The sequence below is a fragment of the Oryctolagus cuniculus genome, chromosome 17, assembly GCF_051225735.1.
Source record: "Oryctolagus cuniculus isolate XC-2025 breed Fujian yellow rabbit chromosome 17, ASM5122573v1, whole genome shotgun sequence".
In the NCBI taxonomy this organism is placed as follows: domain Eukaryota; kingdom Metazoa; phylum Chordata; class Mammalia; order Lagomorpha; family Leporidae; genus Oryctolagus; species Oryctolagus cuniculus.
Genome location: NC_142883.1, coordinates 31,792,485 through 31,811,538, shown reverse-complemented (window position 1 = coordinate 31,811,538; position 19,054 = coordinate 31,792,485). Strand labels below are relative to the sequence as shown.

General features: G+C 42.0%; 1 protein-coding gene across 3 annotated transcripts in view; it reads right to left on the bottom strand.

The window, feature by feature from the left end:
* ANKFN1 (ankyrin repeat and fibronectin type III domain containing 1) overlaps nt 1–19,054 on the bottom strand; it is a 461,309-nt gene that overhangs the window by 310,263 nt on the left and 131,992 nt on the right. The window contains exon 1 of one of the 3 annotated variants that reach the window (XM_089316997.1): nt 13,558–13,640. The exons of the other annotated variants lie outside the window; for them this stretch is intronic. The gene's annotated coding sequence lies outside the window, so the exon portion shown is untranslated. Of the gene's footprint in view, nt 1–13,557; nt 13,641–19,054 lie in introns of those variants that run through there. 3 annotated transcript variants of the gene reach the window in all.

The window sequence follows — 19,054 nt, the reverse complement described above, 5'->3', positions numbered from 1 at the left end:
CTGTGATTGTAATCATGAATAGCATCCATTACCCTTTGAGATGCTGAATTTCTGCCATTTAGGAGGCCTGAGAGGCCCCTGAGGCTGGACCTGGGTAGAATTCTGCTTAGAGACTGACAGCATAAATAACAAGGCATCCTTCCTTCCTACAATTGGGTAAACTGAGGTGCAGAGGCTCACCGCTAGGTCTTTGGGCTCTTTTTCTAGAAAAGCACAGTGTATGTAAATCACCTTTCTCTGATTAGCTGACATGAACATTTACTAAGGCCTCTGATTGCTGCCAGAGCAGCTTCAAAATAATAACCCTGCTAGAATGGAAAAGCAGAATGAAAGCCATTTGACTAAAGGTTGGCTCCAAGGACATCTTGAAGTTCCACTTATATTCAAATCTTCCCCTCCTGGCATCATTAAAATACTCTGGCTCAGAATATTTTCAACCTTAAAACATTTCTGTTCCAATTTCTATCTCTGTCAGCTGACAATACAGACTCACATGAAGCTTTCAAGTCTCAGAGGCTACTGTCCAACCTTATAATCAAATAATGTATTTTTAAGGATTAATTATTCAAATATCAAAGTGGTAGGTTTGGGGAGTACCTTTCAGATCTGCTGTATATAATGAAAGCTGATCAATGGCTACTGTGTGCACATCTAGCTATCAATTTTAATGAAACATTTCCTTTGAAGTCACTTACAAAATATTAACAAGTCCATATACATAAAATCTGAGAGAAACCTCACATTGCAGTTATTTCTTGAGAACAGTGACCCCAGTTGATGTTGCTCTAAAATGCTTTCAACAGAAGACCAAATGGCTCACGCTCCCTAAGAATCAGAGCATGAACCCAGGCAGGCAGCTCTTCTTTTTATCTTCTGCACTGCCTGGCAGAAAATCCAACACAGAGTGGCTTCACCAGAGAGCAGTTACACGCATGAATCTCCAGGCTCCTCCAGCAACATGGCTCTGCCTTCCCAACAGCCTCCCACCACACACAGCCTCTGTCACCAATGCCTTTGCTTAGGACCAGCCACATAATTCGTGTAACTCAGTGTGAAAATGAAAATGTAGGGCCTTTTGTTCTAAAATTATTAAAAATTCTGAGATAGTAACAGCAAAACATTAAAACAAGCATAGGACTCTGTGTAGCCACAGGGATGCATGCCCACAAAGCCGGCCGTGTCTTTGCCCAGCCGTGTGCCTGCCTTCTGACTCCTTCATCCACATGAAGCACATTGCCTGTGCCAAGTGAAAACCTGTTCTGGAGCTGTCCCTAGCGCCTTTCCTGTCTCAGTCAAACACCTTCTTCCTGGCTCCAGTCCCTCTATCCTCGTTTCCTTGTCTACTCTGCATATCTGCTTACAGGGGAGAAAATGTGCCTCTGCCTTAGCCTTGCCATTCCATCTGGTCACTTTAAGAGAAATAACAACCCCACCAAGTAGGTGCTTTCATCGATCCATTCTACAGGCGAGGAAAACCTCGGTGGGGCAGGGAGGGGGCACAGAGAAGTATTAAATACGTTGTCCAGTTACAGCTAGGAAGTGGCAGAGGCAGGAACAGACCCACAAATCATAGCTCCAGCATCCTTCCTAACCACTATGTTCTGCCTCTCCAAAATGACCATCACAGTCAAGAAGAGTGCCCATCTTCCTGGATTTGTAGGGAGTCCAGCTTACATGACTGCATACTGTGACCCCAGGCCAGGAGACAGGGATGACAGGTAACAATAGATAAACACAAGTGTCACTGGGAAAATCCTCAGATATTGGGAAACTGATTGACAGCCTGCAGTTACATGGGATGGAGACAGGATTCTCTCAGGCCACCTTGCAGGCATCTGTGTGTAGAACTTGTTCCTCCTATTCTCGGATAAATTTTAGCTTAGAAAGGTGACAGAGCTTCTGTGCAGCTTCTGTGATTCCTTCTACCCTCAACCCCTGCCCTTCCAGACAGAGACCCTGCAACTTGGATGCACAAGAGGATTTTGAAAAATTCATGGAAAATGTAATCAATAGATATATTTATTTTGGTTCAAAAAATTGAAATCCATGGATAATATTTCACAATATGAATTTTCAGTGACGTTTTTGAAATACTCTTTTATTCTTATTAATGCATATTTGGTGACCCTAAAACTTTTGTATTAGAATAGCTCTTCAACAAAGATGAGTAAAGATGTACCCCCCAGAGGTCTGAGGATATAGGCTATAGACTCCTTCATGTTTCTTTGTAGTTCATGCATTATCTTCATAAATGCAGGCCAATTATGCTATGGCTTCTAAATATATTCTTCATGTTAACATTAAAACATTTTAAATAAATTACCTTTGAAGTAGCTCAATCTATCTCTTGCATTCACATCTGGAGTGAGAGATACCCTGATTCTTTTTTTAAAAAGATTTATTTATTTGAACGAGAAGCAGAGGGAGGGGGAGAGGGAGAGGGAGAGGGCGGGGGGAAGGGGGAGGGAGAGAGGGAGGGGAGGCGGAGGGGGAGGGGGAGGGGGAGGGGGAGGCGGAGGGGGAGGGGGAGGGAGAGAGGGAGGGGGAGGCGGAGGGGGAGGGGGAGAGGGAGAGGGAGAGATCAATCTTCATCTGCTGGGCTGATCTGAAGAAACAAGCCAGGAGCTTCTTCCGGGTCTCCCACATGGGTGCAGGGGCCCAAAGACTTGGGCCATCTTCTACTGCTTTCCCAGGCCATAACAGAGAGCTAGACTGAAAATGGAACACCCAAAATTCGAACCAGAGCCCATATGGGATGCTGGCCCTGCCAGCCAGAGCTTTAACCCACTGTGCCTCAGCTCTGGCCCCCCTAATTCTTTTTTGACTAAATTCTATTTATTTGAAAGGTAGAGACAGAGAGATTGATTGATTTCCCATCTTCTGGTTCATTCTTCAAATGCCCACAGCTAGGGCTGGGCCAGGCCGAAGCCAGGAGCTGGGAACTCAATCTGGCTCTCCCACGTGAGGGGAAAGGATCCAAGTACTTGACCCATCACCTGCTGCCTTCCAGGGTTAGCAAGAAACTGCATCTGGAAGTGGAGTAGCTAGGACATGAAACCAGGCTATCCAATATGGGATGTGTCCATCCCAAGTGGTATCTTAACCACTTAAGAAAATACCTTCCTGGGGCTGGCGTTGTGGCACAGAGGGTTAACGCCCTGGCCTGAAGCACTGGCATCCCATATGGGCGCCGCCAGTTTGAGACCCGGCTGCTCCACTTCTGATCCAGCTCTCTGCCATGGCCTGGGAAAGCAGTAGAAGATGGCCCAAGTCCTTGGGTCCCTGCACCCACGTGGTAGACCTGGAAGAAGCTCCTGGCTCCTGGCTTCGGATTGGCACAGCTCCAGACGTTGCAGCCAACTGGGAAGTGGAAGACCCTCCCCCCGCCTCTCCTCTCTGTGTAACTCTTTCAAATAAATAAATAAATCTTAAAAAAAAAAAAAGAAAATGCCTTTTTCACTAATTCTTACACCCTCTGCCACACCATTGGCTGGTCTTCTGGTATACCAGAGCTCCCATTTGAAGTATGAAGATATAGAACATTTATTCTATATGACTGCTGTCCCACCTTTTGCATTCCTGAGCATAGTCTGATCCTTGGCATCTACAATGCTTAACCGAATGGAACACAAAGAGATTTCAGGTTCACTACATAGTCACATGCTTATTGCATTAAGAACAGTTTTGGGATTAGAGTTACTGGATTGAAATCCCAAATTACATACTCCAGCCTCAATTTACTCTGTAAGCTGGAGTTCCTGTTAGCCTTTCCCCAGGACTGCTGAAAAAATTACAGGTGTTACTCTACAGATGGCACTTAGGATTGGGCTGGGCATATAATAAGGCTTTCTAGAAATGGAGGAGAGGTGTAGGTAACCCAACTAGTCAAGGTCGGGGAGGAGCCAGGCCCTTCTGCCTCCCAGCACTGCCCTGGAGGCAGAGGTTTCCAGGTGTGCAGGATAGTGAGGATGTCTGGCTTCTGTCCTCACCCCCTTACTATCACTTCTGTCCAATAGGTTTTCTACCTGGACTGTGGAAAGCCAGATGTTCACTGGGCCACATTTCAAGTGTGGCTAGGTGTCCTGGTTTTGGCCACTGCTCTCATGTGCATCGAGACCCAGGTTTCTCTGTTAACGCTGCAAGTCATGGGCCTGATCCTGCAGGGCCAGCTCCTCAGCCTGGGACTGGATGGGTGATTTAACATGAGTTCCCTCAATTCAGAGGACGGTGGGGAGGATCTCTGCTTTGCCTCCTTCAGCAGAGGTTCCCCAGCTGCTTTGTACTGGAGGGTTACCCGGATGCTCCCTAGCTAGCCATGAAGTTGATACTTCAATATCCATTTAGTGAAGAATTAGTATCCTGATCCCCAATGTTAGTCCTCTGCCAGGACACTGCAAGACTAAGTGCAGAGAACATAGATATGAGACCCTGGATTACAGCTATGGTGACCAACTTGAGGAGGAAAGAGTGGTGCCAACTTTCTGACTTGCTTTGGGGGCAGTGGTGTGCAATAAATGTGCTGAGGTCAGTACTACATTATATGGACTTCAGAAAAAAAAAAAAAAACCATACATACATAGGCTAAATTCCCTCCAAGATTAAGAGAAGTAGAGACACAGTTTTGGCCTTGTTTTGGCCTTCAAAGTTACTGATAGGCAACGGGAACATGAGTTCTGCTGATTCAACTAGTGTCACCAACTTCTTTTTTTTTAAGATTTATTTATTTATTTGAAAGGAAGAGTTACAAAGAAAGTAGGAGGGACAGAGAGCAGAGTGAGAGAAAGAGAGAGGGAGACATCTTCCATCTGCTGGTTCACTCCCCAAATGGCTGCAATGGCTGAGGCTGGGCCAGGAGTTGGAAATTCCATACAGGTCTCCCACTTGGGTGCAGGGGTCCAAGCACTTGGGCCATCTTCCACTGCCTTCCCAGGTGCATTAGTAGGATCAGTGAGGAGGATCTTCTGGATCAGAAGAGGACCAGCGGGGATTTGAACTGGCACTCAAAGATGGCAGACTCACAGAGCGGCTTAACCCACGGTACCACAACGCTAGCGCCAGGGGCTCCTTTTTATCTTGCTTAGAGTTGCACAGGCCACAGGGGACTGTGGAAGGACCAAGTTCCAGAGTCACGTAGCTTGCTCCTTAATAAATAGTCTCAAATTGACTTTCTTCATAAAATTGCTTCTCAAATATGATTTCTTAAATGAGTATCTGATTATGGCAGAGATTTAAGTGACACTGATGCAGATAAAAGTTAAAGAGGATTGGCATCTTTGGCTCCTTATTGTCAGGCATAAAGAATCTTTAAAAGGCCATTTTCTTGAACAACCTGTGAGCTCTCTGTGTCTCTCTGTGTGTCTCTCTCTCTCTCTTTCTCTCTTGATTTCCCTTTCAAATAAATTTTTAAAAATAAAAAAATTGAAAAATGAATGACACAGTCAAAAATATTAATAGGATTGAGAGTGAGAAATCATGATTTAGGAAAGCCAAGCTGGGCAACAACATTCACATCCAGGCAGACTGAGACATTGGGCACACAAGTAGAATTATCCTACTTAGAGAGCTAGATTTGGCTAAGACATATTTGACTTGTGCTTATTTTGGCAACTTCTAACATTGCTGGCTCTGTATCTTGTATCAAGGAGGACCTCAGAGGACAAAATCTGAAATAGTATCATGAAGAAAACAAATGTGGCTGAAAGCAAAGCTAAAGGAGGGACAGTGCTACAATCCCATCAAAGGTATTAGAAATGCATTGAGCAAAGGCAGGGAGCAAGTCAGGAAGCATATTACATTTTTAAAACAGCAGAGATTTCTTGAAAAGAATGGAGATTGGGGGAGGGAAATGAAACACTAGAGGCCTTTGCCACTGCTAAGGGATGCAGCTGGCAGAGATGAATCTTCTTGCTACCAGTGAACTAGCAGAATTTGCTCAAGGCCTAGAGAAAAGGCAAGGTTTGGGGAGAAGAGCACATGCTAAAGGATATTAATTCCCACCTAGCAAGCCCACTGCAGGTGCCCAGCAAGGGTTTCTGTTGGAGGTGCTGTGGAGCATAAGTTCCTACTGGGATAAATATGCTAGAAAGGAGGTGTAATACCAAGACTGGGGTCTACATCAGTGCGTTTCAAGCTCAGTGTGCACCAGGATCACCTGGAAGCCTTCCCAAAATCCAGATCACTGAACCCCATCTATAGATCGTCTGACACCGTGGGTCTGGGTGGAGCTTGTGATTCCACATTTCTAATAAGTTCTCAGGTGATACTGCTGTCACTTGTTCAGAGGCCACACCAGCCTATAGAATTCCAGCACAGAAGTAACAATAGCAAACACTTCCTCCTGACATCCTGCTGTAGATGGAAAAATCCAGAGTAGAGCTAGAGACTGATCTGAGTGAGGCATAACCATAGACTTTGCTTAGAAGGGACTCTTCCTCTCAAGCACTCTGCCTCAAGAGAAAGAGGATGCTGAGCCACTGCACAGCACTGAGCCTAGCCGTTGAGATGCTAAGTTGTCATGCTCCATATATCAGTGCCTGGGTTTCCTACCTGACTACTTTTGATTCCAACTTGCTGGTAATGCAGGTCCTGGGGGTGGGGGGTACAGCAGGGGTGGACTAAGTGATTGGGTTTTTGCACTCACATGGGACACCTAGACTGAATTCCTAGCTTCCTGGGTATTTGGAGAATGAACCAGAGGATGAGAGTGTGCACTTTTGCTCTTCATCTCAAACACATAAATAAAAAAATAACCTACCCTTGATTCAATTTTGAGGAGTAGGGGCAAAGTGTAATGGAATGGAAATTAAAAGGGTGAAATTGTGTAGTGTAGAACCAAGCAAAGAGAAGACCTTGAGAAGAGGGCTACGCACCACTGAAATATCTCAATTTTCTAAGTAGACAGCAGTGTGTCAAATTCCAGTCTTTGAGAGAGGCAACAGGATGCTTGGGCCTTTCCCTTTCCTTGCTACCACGGATATGGAGAACACAGGGTTAAAGTTAACGTCTTCATATCTCTTGGTCCAAGATTTCTGCTCCATTTGTTTATGATGTCAGGTCACAGATTCTAGATAGCTGTTCTCAAAAGATGAAACCAAGAGCATTTTTTATTCTTTTCTCCATTTTTCGCTGTCAACTCTTCTCCATGGGTAACATTTGGGGTCCTGCTGTGACCCACAACTGATAATTTGTGCTTGGTATTTTACATCCCATCTACTTTGCTGTTCTCTCTGAATATTTTCCAACAGTAGGAAGCAAGGGTTGAGTAGTTAGATCCAGGTACCAAACTCCATCCTAAGTTCTAAAATCCAGTAAGAGACTATTCAACTAAATACCCTTAAACCAAGAGACTTTCATCTACTAACCATCTACTGAGGGTGAAAACTTGTGAATAGTTGTAATTTTATGGAGGTAATGCTTATGGTATAATGGTAAGTGAAGATAAATCAGAATAAAATAAAAAAAATATTAAAATATATAAAAACACAAATGCAAATAAATACTGTCCACAGAAAAACTATAGATGGAAATACATCAAAATGTATATTCGGGTATTGGTAAGTGGTATGAACTTTCTCCAGAGTTTTTCATTATGAACTTGAATTCCAAATAAAATGGGAATTAATTTTATCCCTTTAAAGTATTTTTTACTAAAAATTGTTAAAATTGAAGAGTGTATGTGTGTGTGTGTGTGCGAGAGAGAGAGAGAGCGAGCTCCCACTTGCTGGTTCACTCTCCAAATACATACAATGACCAGGGCTGAAGCCAGAAACTGGGAATGTAATCCAGGTTTCCCAGGTGTGTGGCAAGAGCCTAGTTACTTAAGTCATTACCACTACCTCCCAAAATATGCACTCTCAGGAAGATGCAGTCAGGAGCTGGAGCCAGGGATCCAACTCAGGTGCTCTGATGTGAGATTTGGATATCTTAACTGCTAGATTAAACACTTGCTCCACTTTGACGTATTTTAACATATACGCTGGGAAGTCATGGGGTCCTTTATTTCTGAGAGGAAAAGTGGATAAACATATTTGGAAATAGTAATAAAGATGTGGGTGGAAGTCTACTTTGAGTTGGTTCAGAGACTTGTGACCCAAGAAAAGAAGGAGAAAAAGCAGAGGATTACGACTGCTCTGATAGGGAAGAAATTATTAACCAAGAGGCTGTGGTGCATCTTGATTTTTCAGGGCTAGTGTTGATTTGATGCCCATTAAGAGAAGAGATGTCAAGCAAAGCTGGATTGCTATTGCTAACCAAGTGTAGAAGTGTGAAAGAAAGTTTTAACATCCTATCGATATAATGAAAATCAGCAAAGTTGGAAATTGCTTTAATGAGTACCAGATGGGAAAGTAGAATGAATTGGCTATGACAAAAACAAAATCAGAAATTTCTCTTTGAAATGATGGCTACGGTATCAATTTCCATTATAAATGAGGAATATAAACACATTGTCAAAAATACACACTGTCAAGTGAAATTGACAAAAATATTTTAGCTTTCTCTCAGTTGAATAGAATAAGTTTAGATTTTAATCTAAGCATCAAGAGAAGGGATCCATGGTTTATGAAAAGCTTTGCAGGGAGCAGAAGTGATAAAAATTGCAAACAGATGATATGTAAATAAATATTTGTATCACCTAGTATAAATATTTAGAAGTGTTGAAAACTCCCAATTATTTTGTTTTAACTGGTTCACACAGAAACAAAGTTTTGACAATTTTACTTGGCCAATTAACACTCCAGTAGCTCGGGTAAAGTCTTTGATCTTAAGAGTGTTTTTGGGTGACAAGTCTCTGTGTAGTCACTACTTTGCACCATGGAGAGATAAGCTCTTCATTCAGCCATGAAACACAGTAGTTTCAAGTATGCTTCTGCAGCCAAGGAAATCCTGGCCCAAGAGAGAGGAGCCAGGAAGAGTGTAATACTAAATTGTTAAAGCCAGTGGTACTGGGATTGCGGGTGGGGAGAAGAGAAAGCAGAAAAGCTCATAAAAAGCTTTGGGCAATAGCTTTGAAATGTCTACATCATGATGTTGGCTTCCAACTAGTAATATATGATCATAAACAGTGGCTGGTTTCCTGAGAGGGATAACTTAGTTATCAATTTAGAGAAGCAAGCAAGCATAGTGTGAAAGCTTACCCATTTCTTGTGCCTTTCCCTCCCAGTTTATATCCCATTACCAGCTCCTTATGATGATTATATATTTTTACTATATAAACAGATACCCTCAGCTAGATTATACCCGACTTCTATTCTAAACCACAATCCAAGTTTTATTGAGACTTACAGAAGTCACTGGTACTCTTTGCCAATAATTTCTGCCTCTCCATCCTCTAGGCACTTTTAGAATTGCTGGAGGAATAAAGACAAAGGACCTGGGGCTGGTGCTATGGCATAAAGTTGCCGCCTGCAGTGCCGATATCCCATATGGGCACTGGTTCGAGTCCTTGCCGCTCACTCTTCCGATCCAGCTCTCTGCTATAGCCTGGGAAAGAAGATGGCCCAAGTCCTTGGGCCCCTGCACCTGCCTGAGAGCTCCGGCAGAAGCTCCTGGCTTTGGATCAGTGCAGCTCTGGCTGTGCAGCCATATGGTGAGTGAACCAGCAGATGGAAGACCTCTTTCTCTCTTCCTCTCTATAACTCTGCCTTTTGGATAAATAAATAAATAAATCTTTAAAAAAGACACATGACCAGATCTGGCCAATGAATTGGCAGCAAATGTGAAAAGCAGAAAGTCAATTCCTTGCCAGCTCATTTAGTCATTGAGCAAGTCCCTTGAGGGCTCTCTTTTACTTCTGGCATGGCAATCAGTAAGGTTCAAGATGATAACCATTCCCTTATCCTGGTCCCTCAATGCCCCTGATAAACACTTCAATGACTGTTATGCTACTTCATCAGCTGCTGGGGTAGACAGAAAGTATGAGAGCATCCTTGTCCTCAAGAAATATTAAATTTAGCTACAGTGATAGACATAAAAACATTATTATATGAGGATTTTTTTGCTGGTCAATGGTAGAAAAGATATAATAAGGTTGACTATGACTGGGAGAAAAATGTGGGCCAAAAGCAGCAAGTTTGAGGAGAGGCAGCCAGGCAAGGAGGATGATCTAAGAGAGATATACACTGGCTGGGACATTAACTATGGATGAGGAATCGAGTAACTAGAAAGGAATGGAATGGGCCTTCAGATGAGAAAGCATGATATGTTTTCAGGAGATCTTAAGTTAATGAGTATTACTGCTACCAAAGAATGAGAAGTATTAGGTTGGTGTGCAAAAGCTAAGCATTGCAAGCCCATTAATTTGTTAATTCAACAAATATTTCTTGGTTATCTACTACTGGATCATCAGTTAACAATATACACAAAATGAAGCTCTGTTCTCATAGCAAACACGTTCTAGGAGAGTTCAGAGCATTGCCAGAGGAAGGACTTTGGACTCTACTTGGTAGGTGGAGGAGTCTTTGAAGGTTATGGAAGGATAGAGTGACCCAGCTGAGCATACCTTGGTGGGTACTTGGAGACTGGCCAGAGTCCAGAGACCTAGAGACCATAAATGAATACTGATGGCCTAGACTAGGACTGGGACAATCAGAGAAGTATCATGGGTGCAACATCACCATGGAAGTGAATGGGCACAGGAGAAGTACAAGAGAAATGTCTTCATTCCACCTTTCACTGAACACCTGGTATGTGCATGATGACAAGGCTGCAAAGTCCTAAGAAGTATACTGTCTCATGGAAGTTAATACATGGGGAGATTGAGAATGGTAATGATAAATAAAATAAACAAAAAGTGCCTTTTGGAAACTCATGGTAGATAACCCACATCATGGTAAGAATTGAGAGCAGTATTAATGAAATGAAATGGACTTTATTTATCTAAAGTCTGTTCTCCTTTTTAATACGTCCCTCACATTAAAAGTAAAATATGGTTTTGACTGAAATTTGACATGCTTTAGAAATCTATAAAGAAGAAGTCATAATTCAAAGTTCCTTGACCAAGAAATAATCATGGTTAGCATTTTTCTTAACATTTCACATTAGTATTTTGGGGGGTAGATACCAATTTTGCAAAGTAAGTTTATAAATATAATTTTGATTTCATTTTTATACTTACATGATAATTCTAATTTCTTCACATCATTAACATTTTTTCTAAAGTTTGAATTTGAGCAGTAGGTTTTTTCACTTTCCAGTCTTCTTTGCCTGTTAGATTCTGGATACATATGGCCAATAGAGGGGTTGGTTAGAAGTTATAGGACTGGAAGAAAGGGAAGACAGGAGATTTGTGACCCTTGTGCACTGCTTCCAGAGACATCTCCAGCAGTAGCAGCTTTTCCTCTATGCTCTGGCTCCCCCTGGACAAACTCTCCATCCATGGGCTCAGAACCCAAGTTCAGCCCTATTTAATTCTCCCTCTAGTGCAAGGGTAGTAATGGGTTACTGCTATTGATAATCCATGGATTATTTTATGGCCTCCTGATTAGCTTTTCAGTAGTTTTATCCCTGTGAAAACAATCTCTATTGAATTCTGTGTATTAAAAACCCTAGAGTATTTTTTTCTCCATTTGTGGCTGATAGGAACAAAACATTAAGTCACAACTAGCACCGAAGGGTATCCTGGCTAGCTGAACTTTTGTTTTCCACAAGTAACTTTTGATTCACCAAACTTCTCACTAGTTCTTAACTCTCATGTCCAATTTTTATAAAATATATGAATCCAGTAATTTAATAAATATTTATTAAGGAAATAGTCCATGCTAGGCACTGTGCTGGAGCTCTCAGAAAGTCCAAAGTTTGATAGAGAAGGCAGACATGAATCAAATACTCACACACAAACAGGTGAGGGTGATGAAGATGATGGTATGAAGCTCTGTAGCAGTTACAGCAGGGTAAATTACTTAGAACTGAGAAAGTGGTGCTCAACCAGATCTGAATGAGTAACTAGGAAAAGAGGAACAGAACATTAAGTTTTTAAGTAAAGCTGCTGCCTGCAGTGCTGGTATCACATATGGACACCGGTTCAAAACCCAGCTGCTCCACCTCCAATCCAGCTCTCTGCTGTGGCCTGGGAAAGCAGTAGAAGATGGCCCAAGTCCTTGGGCCCCTGTACCTGCATAGGAGACATGAAATGGCAGGTGTGGCCATTTGGGGAATGAACCAGTGGATAGAAGACCTCTCTCTCTCTCTCTCCCGCTCCCGCTCCCTCTCTGTGTAACTCTGACTTTCAAATAAATAAATAAATCTTTTAAAAAACATTAAGTTTTGTTCAATTCAACTCCCCACTTTCCTTCTGAGTAGCTCATTAAGGAAGTGTATAGAACACAGAACACCCTTGGACTGGACAGTCTTCAAAGCCAACATGCCATTATGCTTCAACATCTCTCCGTGTTACTACAGTACAAAGCCCAGTTGCAGACTATTTGAGGATGTACAGGTACGTGTACAGAGAGTAACACCCCAAGAAACCAATGCTTGACTTCTACTCTTGATTCTTCTTTGATGAAAGCAGGAAAACTAGTCTGAAGATATTTCAGTCATTTATAGCTAAAATCTCATCTAATGAGAATAGTCATAATGATATGGGTCATGAGAAAATTCTGAAGCTTACATAAAAATTATATTTCTCATGGTAGATTGTGGAATGGACTGCTGCAGTTGCCTTTTTTCTTTTAAAATTATTTGTTTTCCATATGCATTTAAAAATATTTATTTATTTGAAAGAGAGAAGGGATAAAGAGAAAGAGAGAAAGAGAATTTTCATCTACTGGTCCATTTCCTAACTGTCTGCAATAGCTTGAGCTGGACTAGGCAAAAGTTGGGACCCAAAAACCAGGTACTCTATCTGGGTCTCCCATGTATGTGGCAGGGACCCAAATACTTGAGTCATTATCTGTTGCCTCTCCAGGTACATTATCAAGAAACTGGATTAGAAGTAGAGTAGCTGGGGCCAGTGCTGTGGTGAAGCAGGTAAAAGCTACCACCTGTAGCATCAGCATCCTATATGGGTGCAGGTTCAAGTCCTGGCTGCTCCACTTCCAATCCAGCTCTCTGCTGTGGCCTGAGAAAGTGGTAGATGGCCCAAGTGCCTGGGCCCCTGCACCTGCATGAGAGACATGGAAGAAGCTCTTGGTTCCTGGCTTCGGATTGGCCCAGTCCCAGCTGTTGCAGCCATTTGGGGAGTGAACTAGCAGATGGAAGAATTCTCTCTGTCTCTGCCTCTACCTTTCTGTAACTCTGCCTTTCAAATAAGTAAATAAATCATAAATAAAAAAAGAAGTAGAGTAGCTGGGACTTAGATCTGTTCTGCAATATGGGATGCAGGCATGCCAAGTGACAGCTTAGCCTATTGTTCACAATGTCCACCCTTAAAATTGCCTTCCCACTGCATTCACTATGGGGACCCCACAATCCAAACTCTCTGTCTCTTTAAGAGTGACTCTTTCTAAGTGTGTACCTGTCATATAATAGACAGCACAGCCTTCCTACCAATACCTGGGCACAAATGCCAACACAGACTTCCTGTTGCTCTTGGTATAAAGTGAGTAAGGTGAAACCTACCAGGTCCTGAATACCTTGCCAGTACTCTCTCTGCTCCAGCCATGGGGCTCCTTAAAACCACCATCCTTTCTGCCACCATCAGGCCTTTACACATGCTGTTTCCCTGCCTGGAAAAAGTGAAATATTCACTTATCAAAGTTATTTTGAAAATGTAAGCTCTATCTTTCCCTTTTTCTTGGGTGCTTTGGCATTTAAAAGACTTGGTTATATACCTGTTGAATAGTCCTCTTTTTAAGCTTCAAAACTGTTATGGTTCATGTGTTCCAGGAATGTACAATATATATTTGATGATTCACTTGCTGTAATTCATATATTTTTAAAATTCACTTAGCAAACATATATTAAATACCTACAATATTATACTCATTTTTCAGTTCTGAAGATATGAAATATGAAGTGATAATTCTTTTCGTGTTAACAGACTACTAACCAAATGGTAATAGACTTATGTGCATAGAGATGCGTGATCACAGAGGTGCAGCTGACTTGGGAACTGGAACTGACACTAGGGCTGCCAGCATTACCAGATAAAGACACAGGAAACCCAGTTAATACTAAATTTCAGAAAAGCAATAAGTAACACTTGAGTATATGCTTCAAATATTACAGGGGATACCTTTATACTACAAACTTATCTGTTATTTAGTTGAAATTCAGATTTAAATGGGTCTCCTTGAATTTGATCTGCCCATCCTAGCTGAGGCAGATGGGGGCAGAGCAGAGAATGGAGTTCCATGAGGTCAGTGATGAAAAGGGAGTTCTTATCCAGGAGACTGAGAGATGTCCAAATGTGCAAAAGAGGATCAACCCCAAATGCCAGGGAAAGTGAGGATATCTGCCAGAAGGGAAAGGGAGAGAGGTGGATTGAGGATGAGGAATAAAAATTGAGTTTGTGATTTCATGTTGTGTGAGAAGTAGAAGCCAATGTAATGAGAACCAGAACAGAGATGAGGAGTATGACCTTCGCTTACTGGAAAGGAGAAAAATAATCATTATTTTCAGAAAATATCTTCTAAAAAATCCCATGAGAATCAACTGAAAAAATGTAGGAATAGATGAGTTCAATAAGGCCGTTAAGTATGAAATAACCAATACAAAGTCAGTATCTTTCTTTTGTAACAGCAATAACCAGCTAGAAAATACAACAGGAAACAGCTGTATTCAGATGACCAACAAAGACATAAAGCAACTACAAATAAATACAAAACCATGAAATGTTCAGGACTTGTTAAAAATCGAGTTTATTGGGACCAGCATTGTGGCGTAATGGGTAAAGTTGCCGCCTGTGACATCAGTATCCTGTATGGGCGCCTGTTTGAGTCCTAGCTGTTCTTCTGATCCAGCTTCCTGCAAATGGCCTGAGAAAAGCAGTGGAAGATGGCCCTGGTGCTTGGGCCCCTGCAACCCACATGAGAGATTGGGATGAGGCGCCTGGCTCCTGCATTCAGCCTGAGCCACAGCCAGCTGGGGAATGAACTGGTGAATGGAGGATTCTGTCTGTTCCCCTCTCTCTCTGCAACTCTGCCTTTCAAATAAATAAGCAGATCTTTAAAAACAGTGTTCATTAGAGATTTTAAAGGAGATGAAAGCATTTGGGGTAGGGGTGGGGGGTCATGCTGTATTCCCATACAGGAAGAGAAAATATAGTAAAGATGCAAATTTTATCAAAATGTATTTTTAGAATTAAGGAAATCACAACCAAGATATCACTAGGATATCTAAGGAACTTCAAAATGATTCTAATATTGGAAGAACAGTTTGAGAATTTTAAGTAAAGGGAGTAATAAACTGGGTAGCTATTCCTGTCTGACACTAAAACACTCCCCAAATGTCATTCCTTACATCAGAGTTGTGTTTAAGAAGAAATAGGCAGAAAAGATGACAGAATGGAACCCAGAGCCTAGAAAAAGACCATGGTGTCTTTGACACTTCCTTGCATGACACGAGAAAAAAAGAGATAAGCAAGGAAGGAAAAGATCTCTCAACAAAAGGTACTAGAAATGGTTGGACATCTAATTTGGAAAAAACAGCAATTTTCACCTATGGGAAACACTAGTTTCCAGTTACATTAAAGAGTTAAATGTGAAAATTAAAACAAAAATAAGAAAATAAGAACAAATATCTTTGAATTGATGTTCTGCTTGGCTTAATGACTTTAAAATTTTTTAAAAATATTTTTATTTTTATTTTAGTTGAAAGGCAAAGAAACACATGGTGGGGGGAGGGAAGGAAGGGAAGGAGGAGGAGAATGGGGGTGGGGGGAGAGTGAAGTAGGGAGAGAGAAGGAGAGACAGAGACAGAAACAGATCATCTTATATCTGTTGTTTCACTCCCAAATGCCCTCAACAACCAGGGCTGGGCCAAGTCAAAGCCAGAATCTAGAAGCTCAATCCAGATCTTGCATATGGGTAGCAGGGACCCAAGTACATGAGCCATTACCTGCAGCCTTCCAAGGTGCGTATTAGCAGGAAGCTGGGATGGGAAGTGGAATAGCCTGAACTTGAACTTGACATGGCATGCAAGTGTCCCAAGCAGCCACTTAACTGCTATGCCAAATGCCTGCCCCTTAAGGCACCTAAGTAATGTACATCCAGGCACCCAGAAGACATGAGGGGTTTTAGGGAGATTTGTTCTCTGCTAGCTGAAGGTGTGTCTGGGCAGATTTGTCAGAAGACCATTGGAATAAACCAGGCCAGAGATATCAGGAGGCTAAGGAAGGCTTGGCTGTGGGGAAGGAGCAGGCAAAGCATTAGGAGACCAGCGGCAGCCTCCCTAGGAATTTGCTGTGTGTGCTATGTGTCTAGACACAAAGGAATATGCTGGAGATATCTCTGTCTGATGGTTTATAAAAGGGTAGTTTTTTAGTAAAACCTATTTTTATTATTCCCACATACAAGACCTCCCCACAATTCAGAGCTTTTAAACTCCATGCCTCGCATAATCAAATTCAGTGTTTCCCACTTTCTATGTTTTCTTTTCTCAGTCTCTGGAAACATGATATAACTAAGTTCCACTGTAATCGATAAAATATTGTACAGTGTGTGTGGAATCAGATATGTCTGTGTTTTTATAAATGTACATTAGAGGGGGACAGGAATGGAATGGAACAAGGCTGACTTGTTCCTGCTTTTTAATATAGATATGCTGTACTAAACAGCACGATATGTCATAAAATGAAACCTAATACTCGAAAAATGAGATTGCAGGCTCTCCGTGTTTAAATGGTTTTCCTGGGAGACAAATCTTCTTTCATCTGGACAAATGCACAAAAGCGTTTTTCAGGAAGTCCTAGGAAATCCTCAGCAGTAAAGTTGCGTCATTGTCAGTCCCAACTCAGCTCCAGTCAAGCCACATGCCAGCCCACTTGCAACAGAATTTCAAAGTGTCAGGTTAGAAAGGGGCATTTGTATGACACAATGTCCATGACTCTTCTGATTGGCCACAACATCTTCTTGGGGCACCAGACATTCTGTCAGGCACCACAGCAACTTTGGCAGCTCAAAATTAACAAGGGTTTCAGGGATCCTGGTCTCCAGATCTTGATCTAGTCCAAATGGATGTGATTCCCATGAAATCTTAAGGTCTCACACTTCACTCCCTGGTTGAATTCTCCAAGTACATGGAGTACATAATAATTCTTTACATTTACATGTTATTTTAGTCCATTTTTCTGTTGCTATAAAGAGGTTTATTTAGCTCACAGTTGGAAATTCAAGAGCATGGGGCCATTTCTGCTCAGCCCTTCGGAGGGCGTCGTGGCAGATGGCACCACAGTGGCAGGAGCACACCGGAAGGGATCACATGGTGAGACAGGAAGCCAGAGAGATCCAGGACCTGGGCTTCCTATCTCCTAGCAACCCATTCTCACAAGAACAAACTACTCCAGAATAGCATTAATCCTTCCAAGGCTAATGCTCCATGACCTCGCACGAGGCCCCACTTTTGAAAGATTCCACCACCTTTTAACATGGCCACACAGAGGACCAACTGTCCCACACATGAAGCTTTGAGAGTCACACTCATCCATGGTGCTCCTAAAGGGAGTCATAACTTTGAAATCCGGATGCCCTACTCAATGCCACCTTTTTCTTGTTAAGTAGTCCCTTTTATTTGAATAAGCAGTATTAAAATATTTGAGAGTAACTACTTAGTGCCTAATGCGACAAAGATACATACTGTTTGCAGGCAAGATCTGAACATTGTTGTACCTTCTCCTTATTTTAGCAAACTATGCATGAGAACGTCTATCTGTAGAGATATATGGCCTGAGACTGGATTGGAGCCAAAAGCTGAGGGTACTTACAAAACAAAGAGAATAATATGCTGAATGATATTAAGTCATTAGCTCTGAGTTTGGCTGTTACAAACCATGTAGTTGACTTGAAGGAGAGGAGGTAATAGAGTCAGAATTATTATTTTATCAATATTATTATTATTACTATTACTATTATTATTATTATTGGTTTGAGCATATAGGCGTTTGTTTCCTTCTGGGCCCTGGGTTTTTCTACAGAGTTTTAAATAATGTTTGAATGTTTGACAGCTGGTAAAGGGTTATAGATAACCACATAGCTGAAACTAGAGACAGGAGCCAAGAAAGGGAAACCAGGAGGAACTAAGTTTTCCTCTGGTGCCCATGAATATGTAAAATAAAATCTTCTTTAGCATGCCCATCCCACAAATATTTATCAAGGGCTTATCTGCAGGAGCTAGGTAGACCCTTGAATAAACAGAGATGAATTATACACAGCTTTCAAGAAGCAGAGTCTAGTAAGGGAGGAAAAAACACAGATTAGAAGTTTTTAACATTCTAGGTGATGATAAATGCTCTATTTGTGTTGTGTACAGAGTGCATGTGAGCACCAGAAGGCACTTGACTTCCTGGGAGAGCCAAGGAAGATGCCAATTTAGATGGAGTTTGAAGGCTAAAGGAATATCAGTGCTCTCAGGGTGAGCTGTTACGTCACTCAAATGTTTTCTTCCACGGCGAAAGATGCAACTCATGTGGCTGCTTCTAAGGTATCTCTCTGTCTTCAGCTGCCTATATGATGCTCATTAACAGAGAACAGCAATGAGAAGTTGGAATGAGGAGAAAGATGGTTTGTTTATACTGTTAGTTTTTAAAACTGACCATTTTTAGAACAGTTTTATGTTCACGAAAAACTGAGAAGCACACACAGAGATTTGCCAGAAAACCCCTGCTCTCCAGGTGCGCAGCCTCCCCCACCAGAGTGGCACCTTTGTGACTACTGATGCATCTACAGTGACGTATCATTGTCTCTCAAAGTTCACAGTTTACATTAGGGTTCACTCTCGGTGTTCCTACTTTCTACAGGTTTAGAGAAGTGCACAGTCACATTCATACCTCGTTATAACATCTTGCAAGGCAGTATTACTGTCCTAAAAATCTTCAGAGGCCTGCCTATGCACCTGTGTCCCTCCGACCCCTGGCAACCACTGATCTTTTTATTGGTGCCGAAATTTTACCTTTCCCAGC